Source organism: Falco biarmicus, chromosome 9, assembly GCF_023638135.1.
Source record: "Falco biarmicus isolate bFalBia1 chromosome 9, bFalBia1.pri, whole genome shotgun sequence".
NCBI classification, from domain to species: Eukaryota; Metazoa; Chordata; class Aves; order Falconiformes; family Falconidae; genus Falco; species Falco biarmicus.
Genome location: NC_079296.1, coordinates 17,696,558 through 17,713,202, shown reverse-complemented (window position 1 = coordinate 17,713,202; position 16,645 = coordinate 17,696,558). Strand labels below are relative to the sequence as shown.

General features: G+C 47.8%; 1 protein-coding gene across 3 annotated transcripts in view; it reads left to right on the top strand.

Moving 5' to 3' along the window:
• The first annotated feature begins 705 nt into the window (after window positions 1-705).
• The window catches only part of NDST2 (N-deacetylase and N-sulfotransferase 2), a 136,919-nt gene continuing 120,979 nt past the window's right edge, over window positions 706-16,645 (top strand). For 2 of the 3 annotated variants that reach the window (XM_056352933.1, XM_056352928.1), the window contains exon 1: window positions 706-875. The gene's annotated coding sequence lies outside the window, so the exon portion shown is untranslated. Of the gene's footprint in view, window positions 876-5,366; window positions 5,538-16,645 lie in introns of all 3 variants that reach the window. The other variant, XM_056352929.1, reaches the window with a different exon arrangement.

Here is a 16,645-nt window from a genome sequence, read left to right as displayed (position 1 = left end):
GCGGGAGCACCGCGCATGTCTGCAGGTTCATTCTGCAGAAACGCCGTCGTGTTCCAGTGCGTGCTGCCGCGTGCCAGCGGCGGGCGGGGGGCTGCCGTGCCGGGGGGGCGGCGGGAGCGCACGGAGCGGTGCTCGCTCGCTGCTTCGCTTCGGTCTGCACCTGCAAACGGGGCCTCCCAGGCGTGCAGCGCCCTCCGCGCTTCGGGTGCAATTGCACCCGGTAAACGTGTCCAAAAGCAACGACTTTCCAGCTTTTCCAACTTTGCAATGGGAGAATAGGTTCCTATATGGCAAATCTACATTTTGCATTGCTTTTTTTGAGGTTTTCGGTGCCAGGGAAGCGGCGCGTTGCCCGGGCGAGGGGCAACCTGCGGCCCCCGCCGGTCGCGCCGGTCCCCGCCCGCCGCCCCTCACCGCCGGCCGGGGCTGCGGGGGCTCCCTCGGCTCCCCCGGGCCGTGGCTCCCCATCCCGTCCTGCCTCCGCACCCTGAGCTCCTTCGGCTCTGTAAGGCGGGACCCGCACCGTGAGTCTCTGTGTATGTGTCCGTCCGTCGGGGCCCCACGCCCGCCCGCCGGGCGGCAGCGCCGAGCGCCCTCACGCAGCGGGGTCCCCCCGGGCCGCCTCAGCCCCACCGCCAGCGCCGGCCCCTCGCCGCCCCCCCGCGGTCCCGCCGCCGCCGGGCGGGGCCTGCCGCCCCTCCCCTGCGCGGAAGATGGCGGCCGAGCGGCGCGGCGGCGGCTCCCCCAGCGGCCGGAGGGACGCCCAGCGGCCGGGAGCCGGCGGGCCGCGGCCGGCCTGAGAGCTGCCCGCGGGGACGGGGGGACGCCCGCCCGCCGGGAGCCGTGCCCTGCGCCGCGGGGCCTCGCCGCGGCAGGTGAGGAGGGGGAGGGCGGCGGGGGCCGGGGGAAGTTGTGCGCCGGCGGGGGGCGGCGGGGCGGCCGCGGCAGCCGCTGCGGGGGCTGGGCTGAGGCGGGCGGCGGGGAGGCGGCTGCCCCCGCGCCCCGAGGCGCCGCCCGCCCCGCAGCCACCTGTGCAGCCTGGCCGGGGGCACCGGGGCCCGCCGCGCCGGCCCGGGGGGCCCGGGGAGCCGCCACCCGCGGCCCGGGGCAGCGACTCCTTCCCCTGGTGGCTGCCGCCCCTCGGAGCCCCTGTGGGGCGGCGCTGGGCGCAGGGTGCCGTGCCGCAGCTCGCTCCCGGCCTGGCTCCGGCGCTCGGCGCCCCCGGGGCGGCGTGGTGCGGCGGCCGGGGCCGGGGGCTGCCCGCCTGCCCGGTTGGGGCCAGCAGCAGGCACGGCTTTGGCGGTGGGGAGGCGCGGCGGGAGCGATGCTCCCTAGGAAAAGCTGCTGGAACGCGAGGAGTCATGCCCGTAGTATCTCGCATCCTTTGCTCGGTAGAGCATACTTGCGGTGGTAAAGTGATAAATAAAGCGTGAGACACCCCTGTTTGCTTATGCAAGAGTGAATAAACTCGGTGTTGCCCGATTTAGAAGTGGGCAGATGTCACATATCTGAATTTAACCACTGCATTTAACCACAAGTTACGCTGTGCCACACTGGGGCTCTGTGTGGACCAATCTTGCCAAAGAAGCATTTGGAGCTGTTAATTGCACTTGCATTTCTTGTTAGGAAGTGTAACCTCGTCCTTTATCGCGAAGAAAAGCAAACTAGAAACTTCTGATTAATTTTACAGTTTCCGTGCAGTCAGCTCAGTTCCCCATGATATTTGGGCTGGGAAGCTTTGGATGACAGGAGAATCTATGTAGTGCCTGTACGACAGGATACCTTGTGTACAAAAGCACTCTGAGAGCCAGAAATCATGACGAGCTCAGCATCATCAGCCCTGCGAGCGGTACCGGGCTGGTGCCTCCACGTGCCCCATTGTCCACGGGAGCTCTGGCTCTCCACGTGCACCAGCCGGTGGCTCTGGGGCCAAGCCAGGAGCGCTGCTGTGCAGAGACCCGAGGGACACGGTCCGCAGCGCCTTTGGGTGGTGGTTCTGCGCTGGGCTTCCCAGTGTGGCTGTTCTCGTGGCACTGAGGTTACTGATCCTGCTCCTGGAAGGTTGGACCTAGGAAGGCTTTTTAGTTTGTGTTTTGTGCTACACAGAAGCAATCGATGGTGCTGTGTTAAGAGCTAGGCTGGTTCCAAGAGCAGCCCGACTCCACTAGACCAGACTTGAGCCAGTGGAAAAACCTCTGCTCGAATCTGGCAACCAGCATAAAATGTTCTAAAACTTTTCCACTCTCGGCAGCTGTGAACAAGGATGTATGTCTCAGCATTATTTTCTTGTATGCTTGCTGCTTTCTTCTTAATCTTCCTCATCTCAAATTCCTCTTTTAATTTCTTCTTCCCTTTTAGTTTATGCTCTTCCCTAAGTCTGTGATGCTATTTTCCTTGTTGCTGCTTCTTGAATGAGGTTTCCTAACATGTCTTTTCTTCCTCTGTTTCAGTGATTTTTTCAGCCCTTGTAAGTGCGCTTTTTTTTTGTACGTATGTATGATTTTGAACTAGGAAGTACTGGATATTTCAAAAAGCAGTGAAAATGCACTACAGAGCAGAAGCAGTGGTACATCTGTCCGTGTCAAATTTTTCACTCCAGTTGCAGAAATGACCTGAGCTGTTTGGTACAGGTTCTCAGACCTGGTGTCAGAGTGGAGGGCAGGGGCCAGTCCAGCCCTCCAGCGTTGCTGACCATGAGGAGAGAGGAGCTCTGAGGCATGTGTTAGCAAAATAGGATTGTGATACAGAAAGATTGAGCTGTTGTAAGGTATGGAATAATACCCGCGAGTGTTTAGCAGGACACGAGCGTGTGCACTGGTAAGCTGCGCGTTTTTCAGCAGTACCCAGTAGTGCAGTGATGGTGCTATCTGCTGCGTGCGTTTTACTGTAATGATGCTTAACCCTCGCTCTGAACTGCATTAGAATTCATGTAGGTGACCTGCTAAAAATGCCTGAGCCTAGCTTTGTATTAGCATTTATAATTCTATGATTTTAAAAAAAAAAAGGGGGGGGGGGGGGAGGGGGGGGCAGGAGGTACCCGAATTCAGCAGAGACCTCGATGTGTCCTGAACCACACAGCCTATCTCCTCGCTGAGCCTTGCTTCAGAGATTTAAATGCCTATCTCTGATCTCTTTGCTATATCGGGAATATGCGGTGATTCTCTGAGCAGAGCTGCATAGATAAGATAATCCATTTCGGTTTAATTGGCAGAGTTGTTTACACATGATCTCTCGCTCATTTTCCTCTTTTAAAGGAATGCATATCCATCCCTGATTACAGCTCAGGTCAAAATCCCTCAGCACTTGTAGCAAATCTCTTTTAATTGGTCTCATTTTAGCTCTCATAAGGTTGTGTTTTAATTCCCCCTCTTCCAAATCCTTTTCCCTAGTCTGTAATGTAATTTATTACAGGATATTTTATAGACAAGGGGGCAGCCTCTGGCTGTCAGCAACCTTTGCTGTGTATCGAATTTCCAGCTCAACAGGCAGTTGCAGTGGAGTTGGCGGGTGTAAAGCAGCCATGCCGCAGCAGCAGCACAGGAGCAGTCTGCAGCGGCTGCGCTGGGCACGAGTGCCGGCTGTGTCCCGGATTCTGGAAATAACTGGGATGAATGCTCCAGTTTGCACTCTCTGTTTCTCTAGCCTTTCTGTAGCCGTGGCTGATGCGAGGGTCCCTTAAGTTCAGTTTCTCCCTTTCTAGCTGTCTTTCCAGCCTTTGTGATTGAATACAAATACATCTGAGCTGCTGTTGTTGGCCGATGACAGGCTTTGAGCAGTGCAGGGTTGGTAGGCTAATGCTGGGAGCATGTTTGTAGAAGGCCCAGAGCAATGTTAGCTGTCTCTATAAAATTCACTGTGACTTCCCTGAATGCAGTTGCTTTGGTTAATTGAATGTAATGCGGAGAGGTGAAGCTCTGTGTTTCATTATGCCTGCGCCGAGGCACTTCACCTCTGGCCTGTACCAGCACGGTCTGCAGCCGCGGTGCGCTGGTGTAGCTCCTGCCCCATCTCCCGGAGCTCTGGCATCAGCTCTGGAAACCTTAAAGGCTGGAGGTTGGGGGCGGGGCAGGGTGTGTTGACCTGTGCCCCCATGCCCGTAATACTGCTCGTTTTCCCACTACAGCAAAATCAGAAGGGAATACGTGCCTCTGCTTCAGCCGCCGGCGTCGAGACCATAGGTTGCGTGGTCCAGCCTCTCTGCTTTGCTGGTCCAGCTCCAGAGGCAGGAATCTCCAGCGGAGCTGTGGAGCACAGTTATGTCTTAAATCGCCACTGAAAGATTTACTGGAGCACATACATCAGAGCCCTAACTGTTCTTTCTGCATAGTGATATTTGAAGGTCTCAGGCCTCTCGCAATTGCTGTTTGGGGACTGCTTCTCGATATAGGCCCATATCCAGAAACAAAGTGATATAGATCACTAGACTCAATCCATATGTGCCCTATTAAAAATGCAGTAGAAACCTCTAGATGTGAATGATGAATTAATCTTCAGCACCAGAAGGGTATCCTCCATCACGTTCTTGCCTGCTGTAATATTTTTAGTAAGTTAACTGATCTAGCAGTGAGTGCAGGGGGGTTGATAAGATTGTAAATGTAGTTTGGACCTTCACAAAATTTTTGTGGCTTACACTGGGCAACGTCACAAGATCTGTTTTCACAGGAGTGGGAATTGGTGTTTGCTTGGCTTTTAAAGCTGCCCAAACTCTCCAAACAACAAGAGGGCTGGTCAGGGTTTATCTCTATGTGTAGACTCAGCCTGCTTTTGAATTTTTTTGAGTAAAATAGTGCAAAATAATTAAGGACAGCTTCACACAGCACTTGTTTATGTACTAACGCCAGCACGAAGATGTTCAGAAATGCCTGTCTCTTCCAAGTCTGTGTAGCTGTACGTAACTGACGCTGTTCTGCCTCTTGGGGTTGCAGGCATTGAGTATCAGCAGTGTTTGCAGCTGCTCTCAGGCTGAAATGTTAGCACCTTAGCTGAGCCTGAGCTACTGCACGCCTTCTTTTCATGAAGTGAATTTAGTATGTGTCATTATATACAGATTATGAAGTTAAGCATTAAAACTAACAGGGATTTGATACCAATGTTCGGGTTGTTGTTTTGGGGTTTTTTGTACATCCAGATTCGAAGGAGGGTGAAAAGCAGAGACACGTTTTGTCCCCCCCTCAGTGTAGGGGCTTGCATGGGTCCTAGCACTGGTCTCCATGCCGTGTGTGTGTCAGGCCACAGACACCACCCTCAGTGCTTTGGCACGTGTTTTGAGTGTGGGATGGGAATGAGGGAGTGTGACCTAAGGTTTTGGTGGGGTCTGAATGCAGCTGCACTGCATTAGTCCGATCTGTTCTCTCCTTGCATTGCAGTGCCTTACTCTGAATTCTGCCCCTCAGCCCCCTTTGGAAGTGTCTGCCACTAGAAGAGATTGTCTTGGGCATCCCCTGTAAAGCAAGAGGCAGAAGAGTCTGTCCCTCCTCTCCCACTCTCCTAATTGCCGTCCCAGGACTGTAACTCAACGAGGAGACAAGGGCTTGCAGGTACCTCCTCCACAGCCTGGGAGAGAGTACAACATGAAACTGCACGCATTAGATGACATGCCAACAAGTCCTAGCCCTCTCCAGGGCTAGGGATCGCGGCTGCTTTTATTTATTGACACATTATTTTCCTCTGTATTCAGCAGTGCCCTTGGGAGCTGGGGTGGCATAGCTGATGCAACAAAGAAGGAGGAAAGAGGGATGGCAAAATGACAGTTTTATCCTTTCTTAATCTCTTTTTGTAGTTCTGGCCTGCCATCTGGTCAGTCTCTTAGGGCAGGGTGCTGGGGCTGCATGCTTTCATTCTCCTCTGTTTGCTTCTCCAGTTTCCTACATCCTTCATTTCTGCATCAGAAACTCTCCAAGAGTATGGAGTTCCTCTGAGTGGGTCATGTTGGGAGGCTTCCGTGTCAGGACCATTAGATTATGTGACAAAGCAACTTGTTTTTCTTTGATCGTGTTTAGTCTTAACAGTTCTAGACGATTCCATTAGCCTAATATTTTATTGGTCTTTCAGCTTGTCTCTAATTAATGCTAATTTGCTTGGCAATACTTCTGAAGTAAAATCAGAGCTTACATGTGGGTTTTTAGGGCTCTTCAACAGATCTTAACTCTTCACTTTTCAATCGCTTTAGTATAAATTCCTCAAAGGAGACAGTGGGATGACATGCCTTAGCTGTGATAGACTCCAAGTAGTAGAGATCAATTTAGAACAGAAGGGAAACTTGAGATTTACTGCAGAAATATTAAAAGAACCTGACTGTTTTATAATTATTTTTTTTAAGAGCCTTTTGCTGAACAGCTTTGTGTTAGCTCTGTAGCCCTACCCACTGCTTTAAAGCATGGGAAATTTCATGTCAGGGGTTTTAAAATGGTCACTTCTGTCATACCTTGGATGATGAGAGTTGGACTCATCTGACTACGCATGAAGATCTACAGCTGAAGCGCCCACATCTGAGCTAGGCACTGTAAGTTCCCTTTATATTGAGGGTACGTTGGGGCACGCTTCACCCTGAAGCAGATGTCCACGTTTGGTGAGGTGAATCACATTCAGAAAGCTCTTTTTTGTTTTTCCACTGAATATAATGAAAACTGAAGGTGTTAATCCAGATGTAGAAATGTCAGCGGGACAGAGATCTGAGCAGAAGGTAAATTGAACACCTCCCAGAGTGATGCTAATTTACTCCTAATCCTGGATTTCTTTCAGTGTAGCCTTTCTAACACCTTCACTGATAACTGGTTTACATAAATCTGTCTCTTCTGATCTTAACTACCTTTCCCATCTTTAGAGCACTTTTTCTCTGGATTTTTTTTTTTTTCTTTAGCTAATGCTGATGCAGTGACTGTGCCGCTCACACTTCATTCTGAAAGCTTTTGCAGATGCTGAACATTATGGCGTGCTCTGCAGCTGTTGATTGTCTTTGCCCTTGCTTCTGTGGTGAAGTTGTTCAACAGCCAGGGTTCCTCTGTAACTGGTAACCAGGACCTTGCTTGGTCCTGGCCAGCCACACCAGCCGTCAGTAGGTCTTTGTTCCGTTCACAACCTTAACTGCTCTGATGATAGTTGGCTCTGGAAGCAAGCTGAATATCAAAATGTCAGGTAATGGCCTATAACATTTTTTTCTGTAAAGAGACAGGCTTCTCACCTGCCCAGTCTGGGTTTTACGCTGCTGGAGGTTGTAACTTTGCACAAATGGTGAGGTCAGGCTTGGAGCGGCCCGATGCAGTGGCACATCGTGTCGAGATCCCTTCTTGAGATGAATAATGTAATTTCACAGCAAGTCGAATATCTCTTAATATTTGACAACCCAAGGTGAACGAGGAGCACAGTAAGACCGGGAACTCTGTGCAATCTAATTAAAGGCAGAAATTTTCAAAAAGGTTGGTGTCTTGGCTGACTCCTTCAAAGGTCATCCTCTTCCATCTGTCATCGCCTGCGTCTTGTTTGTGTTTCTCTTCTGGACATCGCCTCTGTGTGTGTCTCAAGTGTAGAGATGCCTTTGAAGTGGCATCGTTTGTCTCTGTTGCGGAGCTACAGAGCTGAAATCATCAGCACCATACTGCTGGTGAGCTGCCTGTCCTTCCAGTTACCGAGGGTTCACAGGTATTAAAAACAGTGGGCAGGAACTAGTGTAGACGTTGCATCGATCAACACAGAGTGGCCGTGCATGAGGACTGCCACAGCTCCCTCTTTCATCAGCTGTGAGCCGCGTTCAGGAGAACGATGTGAGCTATCACAATGTCAAATCTGTCTTTTCAGTGGGATAAAGTGGGATCCTGGCCCAGTCTGGCAGCTGTGAAGAGGGAGATTCATTTCAGCACTGAAGCCTAGCATAAACTGGGAGTCTCCATGTTTGATCCGTTGCCCAAAACACCTCTGAAACATCAAGCTTCTCCCCTTTCTCCACCACCCCCCCCCCCCCCACTTTCAGTTACTAATACTGTATTTTCATTTGTTACTTGTAGTTTTTTGGGGTTTACTCCTTTTTAATTAAATGTTATGGATTCAGTTAGCGATACTTCAGCTCAAACTGCGTGTGCTTTACTGGTGGCTGAGTCATAACCGTCTCCCTCATAAGCAGAGATCTGTCACTGTCTCCTGATTTAGTTTTGTCTGCAGGCTCTCATCCATATCCTTCCTTTATGTTCCTGTTTCAGATCTGGCCACTCGCGTCAAAGCACGATGTGGATAAGCCTGCTTCCCTGAGTCACAGCTGCCATGAAAACGTGCTGTTATCCTGTGTTAGCATCCACAGTTTAGTATCGTGTAACTGTGCGTGCAACAGGGCATGTTTCCATGGCTCAAGTCCACATAAACATACAAGCACAGAGCTTTCTTCAGGAATACCTTGCTTTGCCTCAAAATATTGATGTTTGCCTTTCCCAGCATTACCTTTAAATGCAAATTCCTCACTAACCGCGTGTGACGGTACGGTGCCTGCGGTAGCAGACAGAGCTCGGAAGTCCCTTTCGGTCTTGCCTTGCGTATGTGGGCAGGTTAAGAACAAGCTAGTGTTCAGGGGTTGTCGTAATTGCAGTTGGTGTTGAGTGTAACATTTCTCTGAGGTTGTTACAGTTAATTCTTTTGCATGTTGCAGAGCTATTGTATAATTATCTTACTTATACGTCAGTCCCAGCTTTTTCCTGTTGCTAAAGGAAAACAGGGTGAAGATGCCCTTTGACCACGCTCCTCTTGGCTGGCTTTTAAGCTGATGCTACCACTGAGGAAAGCAGTCTGGTCCTGTACCGACCCTTCTCGGTACTGGCACAACCACTCAGCAAGCAGGAGCAGGAAACTGATGTGCAAATTAAAGTAACCAGAAGAAAACAAACCTCCTTTTTTTGCTCCAGGAGAGAAAAAGTTACTTCTCAGTTGATCAGTAAGAAACCCAGTCAGGCTCAAATGCTTTTGTATTGGAACACCACAGAGTGCCTTGGGGATAGGATGGGGTGCCAGGACTGCTCTCTTTGGAGGAGAGGAGAGGTGTGACCACCTAAACAGGTGCCAGATGGTCGCCTTAAAAGTGCAATTTCATATGGTGTAAACTGAAGAGGAGGCTTACGGTGATTTGCATCAGTTCTGCAAAAATTTTGAATACCAAATTTATCTAGGCTACACTTAACTATAACAGTGGTTGTGGCAAACTCCACACGGGTATCAGAGACGGGCAGCATGGTAAGAGCTGAGCTGCCAGTAACTGCAGCCCTTTGTTGCTGCCTGTTCTTTTCCACATTTAATTGGACACCAGATTAATTTTTATATCTGTGATTTCCTGTGAAGGGAAAGATTGAAGAAATTGAAGCGGTAGTCATTTCTAAAAGAGGTGCATCCAGGAGAAGAAGAAAACAGTCGCTTTGATCAAGGTCTGTACCAGACCTGGGGTCAGAGGTTCTGCGCTTCTATTTTTTGCGTCCTACTCTGGCAGCTTGCAGCTTCTCTGATGAGCAGTGCTGCATTATATTTATGTTCCTGTGCAATTTAGCAGAAAGGTGTGACATGTTATGTCAGAAAACTAATTATGTTTCTATAAAAACATTAAAAAAAAAAAAGAGATGTTTCTGGGTTTTCCTCAACATCTTTTCCTAGCACCCTGCCACTGACAGTCTGACCCATGATACTGTTCTGGACAGATGTTTGTGAACTGAAATTGTTGTGAGTGCTCAGGCCCCTTCCCCTTCCTGCAGTTATATCTTCCTGAAGCGCATCCTGTGCAAGGGTAAAGATTGGCGAGACGCGATGCTGAAAGATGAAGCGGTGGAAACTGATACAGTGTCTGCACTGGAAGCAAGGCTGTTCTTGAAGGATATGTCTGTAAACCATTTGGTCTTAAAGTCTATATTGAGTAGTTTTAAAAATGAGCAAACTTTTAACAATAGATGAAGACACAGGTGAACACCTCTTCGTACAGAGATGTAGCATGTAACCACTAATGCAAGATTTCGTTTTTGCTTCTGTCATTAGGCTTCATCTGGAGAAGGCAGATCCCTTAGGCAGGGATGCAGAGGTGGGTTGGTCTTCATGGGCTGGTGATTTAGAAACCTTCTGAGTCATCAGGATGGGACTGGTGGCACCAAGCTTGAAAACAAGTGTTGACAGCTCTACTGGTTTTCTTGTCCTCCATGGAAGCACCTTTGGTACTGGTGTTGCACAGCCTCTGCGACTGACTCTGTTGGGATATCTGTAACTTTTCTTGGCGCTGGATGGAGTTCCATCTTCTTTTGCAGTCATGCCCTTTTACCAGTGTAGCTGTGCAGCTGCTGAGAGAGCTGGGGAAGCGGTTCAAGGCTTGTGAGCACACATGCCAGGGCTTCCGAGGTGGCCAGAATAAGATGAGGAGGCTCTTAGCCAAATGGAATGGGAATGACCTTGTATGCACAGACATCAGGACATGTCTGACATTCAGATCCTAAATTTGGCTTTCTTACAATGATTTATGCTTAGGTAATATTTTTTTAGGAAAGCCTTGCCATCTAGCTTGATTCTGGAAGGAAAAGGAAGGCGAAGCAGAAAGAAATGTTTTCTTTCATGTACAGTTACGGGAACAGACTGGCTCCTGCAGTGAAGTCCATCCTGTGAATGTGAGGAGACTTCTTATCCCTTTCTTCTGCCTGTAAGGCTGGCTTCACGGAGACTGCGGGAATACGAGATCAGAGGGGAATGTGGGAAAAAAGTAGAAAGAGGGCTTTTGACTAGTACCGATCCGAATCTAGCTTTGCGTTGACGATACTGGTGTGAAAGACTCTTCATCCTATCTCTGTCGCCCAAAGGCATCTGAAACAGGGATGAGGAGATGCAATGTCAAAAATTCACAGAAATATTTGTTATTTTTCATTTGTTTTGGAAATGGCAGATCCTAGGAAGCAGTACGTGAGGGCAGTGAGTGCAGTAGTTCTTCCCCTGTCACGGTGGCTCAGATGTGGTGTCTCTCCTGGGGAGCAGGTTGCACAGTGCCTTCCTTTGCCTTGGCAAACTTCCTGCACAAGGTCAGCATTGCCATTATGCTGGTAGCGCAGCATCATCATGCTTTAAATGTTCTAGCTGCAGAGGTTATAAATGACTACTGATTTTTTTGAATGCTGCAATATTTAAGTATTCAGCTTGAGGCATTTTATTAAAGGGGCCTCATTACCAGAGCAAGTGCCAAGTACTTTAATGCAGCTCGTATTGGGCATAACTAATCACTGCTGAGGCTTAAAACCTTTGGTGTGTAGTGCATCTGGGAGCAGGTAGCTATGAGACTGGGCGGAGGAATCCCCCTTCTCTTTCCTCTTCAGTAAAAGCTCTTTCTGGGCACAAAGGTCCAATTGCTGCTATTTCTTGTGTGGTGTGCAGAGCATAGTAATATGAGGGCAGCAAACTAATGCAAAGTGCTCTCCTGTCTAGTGTTTCATTGTTCTTTTCTGCCTGAGGCTTTGCAGCCTTGGTCTTTTTTAGTTAAAATCTTTAAACAATGGATTATCTGTTTTTGCAGGCTTTAGAGGATTTGAAATAGCAGTCACCCTTAGGCATTTGGCTCAAGATTATAGCAATAAATACATTCATCAGAGCCCCCAGGTCCTTCCAAGAGCCAGGCAGTCATAAGATTACTTCTGCCGTATTCTATGCTATATTTTTCTGCTTCTAACTCTAGTGAAGTGTGTCAGGCTCTTAATTCAAGGTAAGCCCTGTTCCTCCTGACTTTTGGCACTCAGGTGGTCTGTGGGAAAGGGGGATGTGTGTGGCCAGGTTGAGAGCACCAGCAGTAAGGAACTTTCATTCTTGCTGGGATGTTGGCTTTTGCTGCATTACCAATCTGGATTTTCCAGGAGATCAGAAACCAGTTTCGAAAGCCAGCATTCCCCCCCACCCCTCCCAAAGCCCAGCAGTCTGAAAATTTCATATGGCTTTAGAATTTTCAAATTGGAATGTGACTTTAATCAATATTGACATTTCTGATCTTTATGTGCCAGCTGCTGTTTTTCTGAAAGATGGTGTTGGGAGTGGAGGGCTCCATGCTGGCGATGACAAAACAGTTGCCACCCAGTTGTTATATCTGACGTGGCAATTTCTTGAAGAGCGCTTCCTGATTGTGCTGTTTAAACAGTGAATGTAATGTTTTCCTTCTGTTACTATGAGATCTGAAGTAGTTTACAGATAACAGACATTCTGCTGTGTTGCTTTGGAGAAAGATGTCAGCTGTCAGGAGGAGACCCAAAAGTCAGTTCCAATAAAAAGCTGCATTTTTAAAGCAATTTATTTCTGGTTAGAAGAGCTGTTCATCATATGACTTTGCACAGGCTGTGCTTTGCACAATGGTACTTAACTTTCTTCTAAAGAGCAGCTTTATCTGGGGAAAGTTCATTGCGTAGAGATCTGTGATGTCCGTACATCTGAGGTTCTGTGAAGATTTCCGCCCCTAACGGTGTCTATTGATTTTTAGCAAGTGCCATTTCCCAGCCTTCTGAGCTGTTCTTACCGCACGACGTCATGCTGCTCATCACAATTAAATAGTGGGTGCTGGTTGGCCACTGGCTTTATCAAAAGACCCTCCCAACACAGGTACGCAAATTGGAAAAGTAGAAAATCTGATTCTCTTCGGAAGGTTTTTGTACTTTGCTTCATTTTTTTTCCCTCCCTTCCAGTGAGTAAGTAATAATAAACATTTACTAAACCATGCTGTATATTTTCAGAGTATATAATACACGTTGCCTTTGCCTAGGAAGAACTTCCAACTTTTCAGCAAAAGGTAAAAGTATTTAAAGCATTTGTAAATACACCTGAGTCAGCTTCAGCACTTTGCCACGTAAATTTTTATCAGGAGACGGTGGAAGCATGGTGTCTTTTTTTTGAGCTAGTACTTAGAGTGATTGCAGCATTTTCTACTGTAGTTTTAGTCTTTACCACCACACCTACATTTCCCTTCCAGGGGAAAAGTAGTCTCGCTTTTTTTTAGTAGGTGGATAAGAATTATGAGAATTGGGAACTTGACTAAGCAACACAGTGGGTTTGTGTCTGCACTATAGAGAATCTGTCTGTTGAGGCTGGTGCCTTTTTCGCTAATGTGGATAGGGGGATAGGGAAATGAGTATGAACTGCAACGAACAAGACTATCTGTTACTGTGGTTTTGACTATCAAAAAGAATAGAACCGTATATATAAAATATATGTAATGTGTGTTTATTGGTATTTCATTACAGCTAAAATACTGTTTTATGTTCCCATGAGAATTAGCTGAGAGCTACAATGTCAGGGGAATAAATGTAGCTTCAGCCTGCCTAAGACCTTGTAGAGCTCGTTGGAAACACTGAAGGTGCCATCCCCGCTGAGCAGGCGTGAGCCTGGGACTGACCCTGGTTTCTCCCAGGACACAGTTCCCGTTGGACACAGCACTGGAGCTGCAGCAGAGCTGAGACCCTGTCCCCGAGTCTGGACTGTGCAGCCCCTGCATAGAGCAGATGGGAGGGAGCTGCTGTACTGGGGCAGCCAGGGCTTGGGCGCTGGGGCAGGGCAGCACACGGACTGGTCCTTAGAGGAGATGGAAGCTGAAGCTGTTAAGTGGTGGGAAAGTAAGCTGTTAAATAAAAGATGATGAAAAAAGGATTCATTCCAGGAAATGAATGGGGCTTGTAGAAATAGTGGGCGTGCTGAGGTGCTAGTAGGCTTTTGGGTGCTAATGAAATGGAAAATACTGCATCAGGAGGGTACTGTGTCTGTCAGCTGGGGCTGCCAAAGGGGAAACGTTAGACAGGGAACTGACAGGTGACCAGCAAGGACGGGCAAGTATGTCACGAGGAACATGAGAAGGTTAGATTATAACAGGTTAGGTGGGAGAGACAGGGTTTGGAGGAAAAAAGAAGATGAAATAGCTAAGATACAGATGGCAAGAAGTAGATACAAAGGTTTGTAGTACTTTTCTTGTGCCTTGGATGGAATCCAGGTCTCTGCATCTGAAGACCTGAGTCTCAGAGAGTACCTAAAACCATCTGGCAACGCTGCTTCCATTTCATAGTTCTTGACACTGAGAAAACAACCACCTATAGTTGCTATAACTTATGGTTAGCTCAGGATGGCCCTGTGGCCGATGAGGTGATAGCTCTGCCCTTGTGTTATCAGCGGGATGATTATGTAGTGGAATTCATCATTCAGGATTTTGTTTTAGCATGGAAATTGGAGGCAGGAGAGGCACACACAGAGGCATGGGTATGGATGTACACCACCACATTCAGATACTCTGAAGTTTGTGAGGGCACTCATAAGATAGAACATATCAGAATCAGTTTTTCTTGTACAACCTTAATGCCTGCCCCTTAAAATATTTTCTGACTTGCATTGATTGGGAAAATGTAGGGGGAGAAATTTAATTTTCTCAAACTCATTCTTTTAGTTCTACCACTTATATATGTTCTGTTGTAATTACTATAAGGAAGAAAACATGCTACAGATTGAAGGGGTTTTTTTGTATCTACTGGCATTAATTGAACTTTTGGAACCCAACAGTGTGAGTTAAGCATTGCTTATCTACTAATTTTTCATACTGCTGTTACAGAGTGGTATGTGCAATTTGCAGCCTCGAAATACTAGATCTTGGGAGCTGCGCTTGCTGCGTTCGCCAAGACTTTTCTCCTCGTCTTTGGGGAATAATGAGCTGCAAAAAAAAGTCATACCTTGAATTACTTCCTGTATGTTGTCCTTCTCTTTTGTGACAACAGCATTAGTGTTTTGGCCTGAATGATAGTGAAGCTTGCTAGCATGCAGGGATAAAACCCCATAAATCTCAGCGCTTTTAGGGAAAAAAGAAGTGGAGGGGTTGAGGGTGGGAGGTCCTGTGAAACGGCTTGATATACAGCATATGACTCAGTAATTTCCTTTCCTTTTGCAGTCACCTTGTCCAGATGGGGTACGTTCTTTTTCTTTATCAAGCCAGCCTCTTTTTCTACCCTGTGTCTTTAGGGGAAAGAACTGCAAGAATAACATGCAGTGGCACAGGTGCTTTTCAGGCCATGAAGTGTAGAGACAGAGCAAGGATGCGAGCAGGAATCCACTGCTGGAGCAGCAGATCCCACAGGTAGCAGGACAAATGATGATCAAGTCCCTCTCCTAATCAGTCTACTGCATGTCCTGACAACCCAGATCACTGACCACCTTGAGTCTGGCTTGCCTGTGAAGAAGCGTGCAGCTTCGGAATGTGTTCTGACATAACAGCTAACACACGAAGTTTTTAGACAAAACAAGTTACTGTGAGTGAATGTGGGGAAATCCTTTTAGACTCAAGACTGAAGCAATAGTTCAGAGAGACACGGCTCCCTTTTCATCTCAGTGGCATATTGCCGTGCAGTTGGGTTCAGTAGTTACGCTTCCCCAAGTTCCCTTCTGAGGGGGGAAAAAAATACCACTTTTTATTATTGTTTTCTACATCAAGAATTCCACGTTATTTTCCCAGGAGGATTGCTCCTTTTGTAATTTATATCTCTAGGGATTTAAATTTGGGGGCTGTCAGTGGAGTTGCTGCGTTTTCTGTGAACTTGAGTATCTTTTGTTCCATTAGCCCTGATCGCATTGCACTTGGTGACATAGCTGAGCAGTCCTGTGATCTGATACTTCATTCTGAAGCAGTCTGGAACAGAAACCTCTGTGTGATCAGTGGTTCATTAGGCACTATAATTAAAGCAGAACTGTTTTTCCGTATCACCTAGTTCAAATCCGTGTGTTCACACTGACGAGGCCAGAGAAATTAACCATCAGTTGACCTCTGTGTTAAAACAACTGCTTCACCTCTGCTCTGTTACACGGCCACCTTATTGTAAGACTGCTGCTGGCAACCTGCGTGCAAATCTTCAGGTGTCTGCCTCGTTTGTAACTTTGTGGAAATTTGTTAGTTCTCAGAGTCGCAATAGGTGTTTAAATGAGATTTTTATTTATTTAGCCCTAGGAAATTTCCCCTATGGAAGGGAAGAGGCAGTCCTTCCGTCCAGATGCTTACTACTTGGAGTAGTCGGAGGACAGACATAACGAGAAGCGCGGGACACAGTACACGTTGGCGTTGCTGCCTGCTGACCCATGGCTTGTGGGGTCTTTTCGTGTCGGAGGGCTGCACAGGGCTGGCTGTGAGCCCCCTGCCCCTTACGGGAGAAGGGGGGCCGCTGGTGGGAGCGGGCAGCACACCTTCCGAAGCAGAAGGTCGAGGTGGGAGACAGCCATGGACTTTGCGGATGGATTTAAAAGAAACAAACAGGAAGTGAGTCACATTCCTCTACCTCTGTCAGCAACACCCACAGGAAAAAGTCACTGGATACATGTTTTCCATATTAATGAACAAACTTACTGTGCTAGGTGTTGAGGCTTGGAGGAGAAGCTTAGGCAGAAGAGGGAAATCCACGCGGAGAAGTCGATTTTAAAATGTTTTTAAAAGGAACTTAAAGGAGATGTTGATTTATAAGCAACCTTTTCATTTTGTACCCAGCGTTCACTTTGGGTCTTTTGAAGCTCTAGCTAGTTTGTGCTAGAAGTTTTTTTTGTGGGGTTGTTTGGGGTTTTTTTTTTTGATCAAATGGAAAATGGCATTTGCTTGAGGCCGTTTTGTTAAATGCTCTTGCCTTTTATCTCATCTGCATAATATGCATTGATGGAAGGT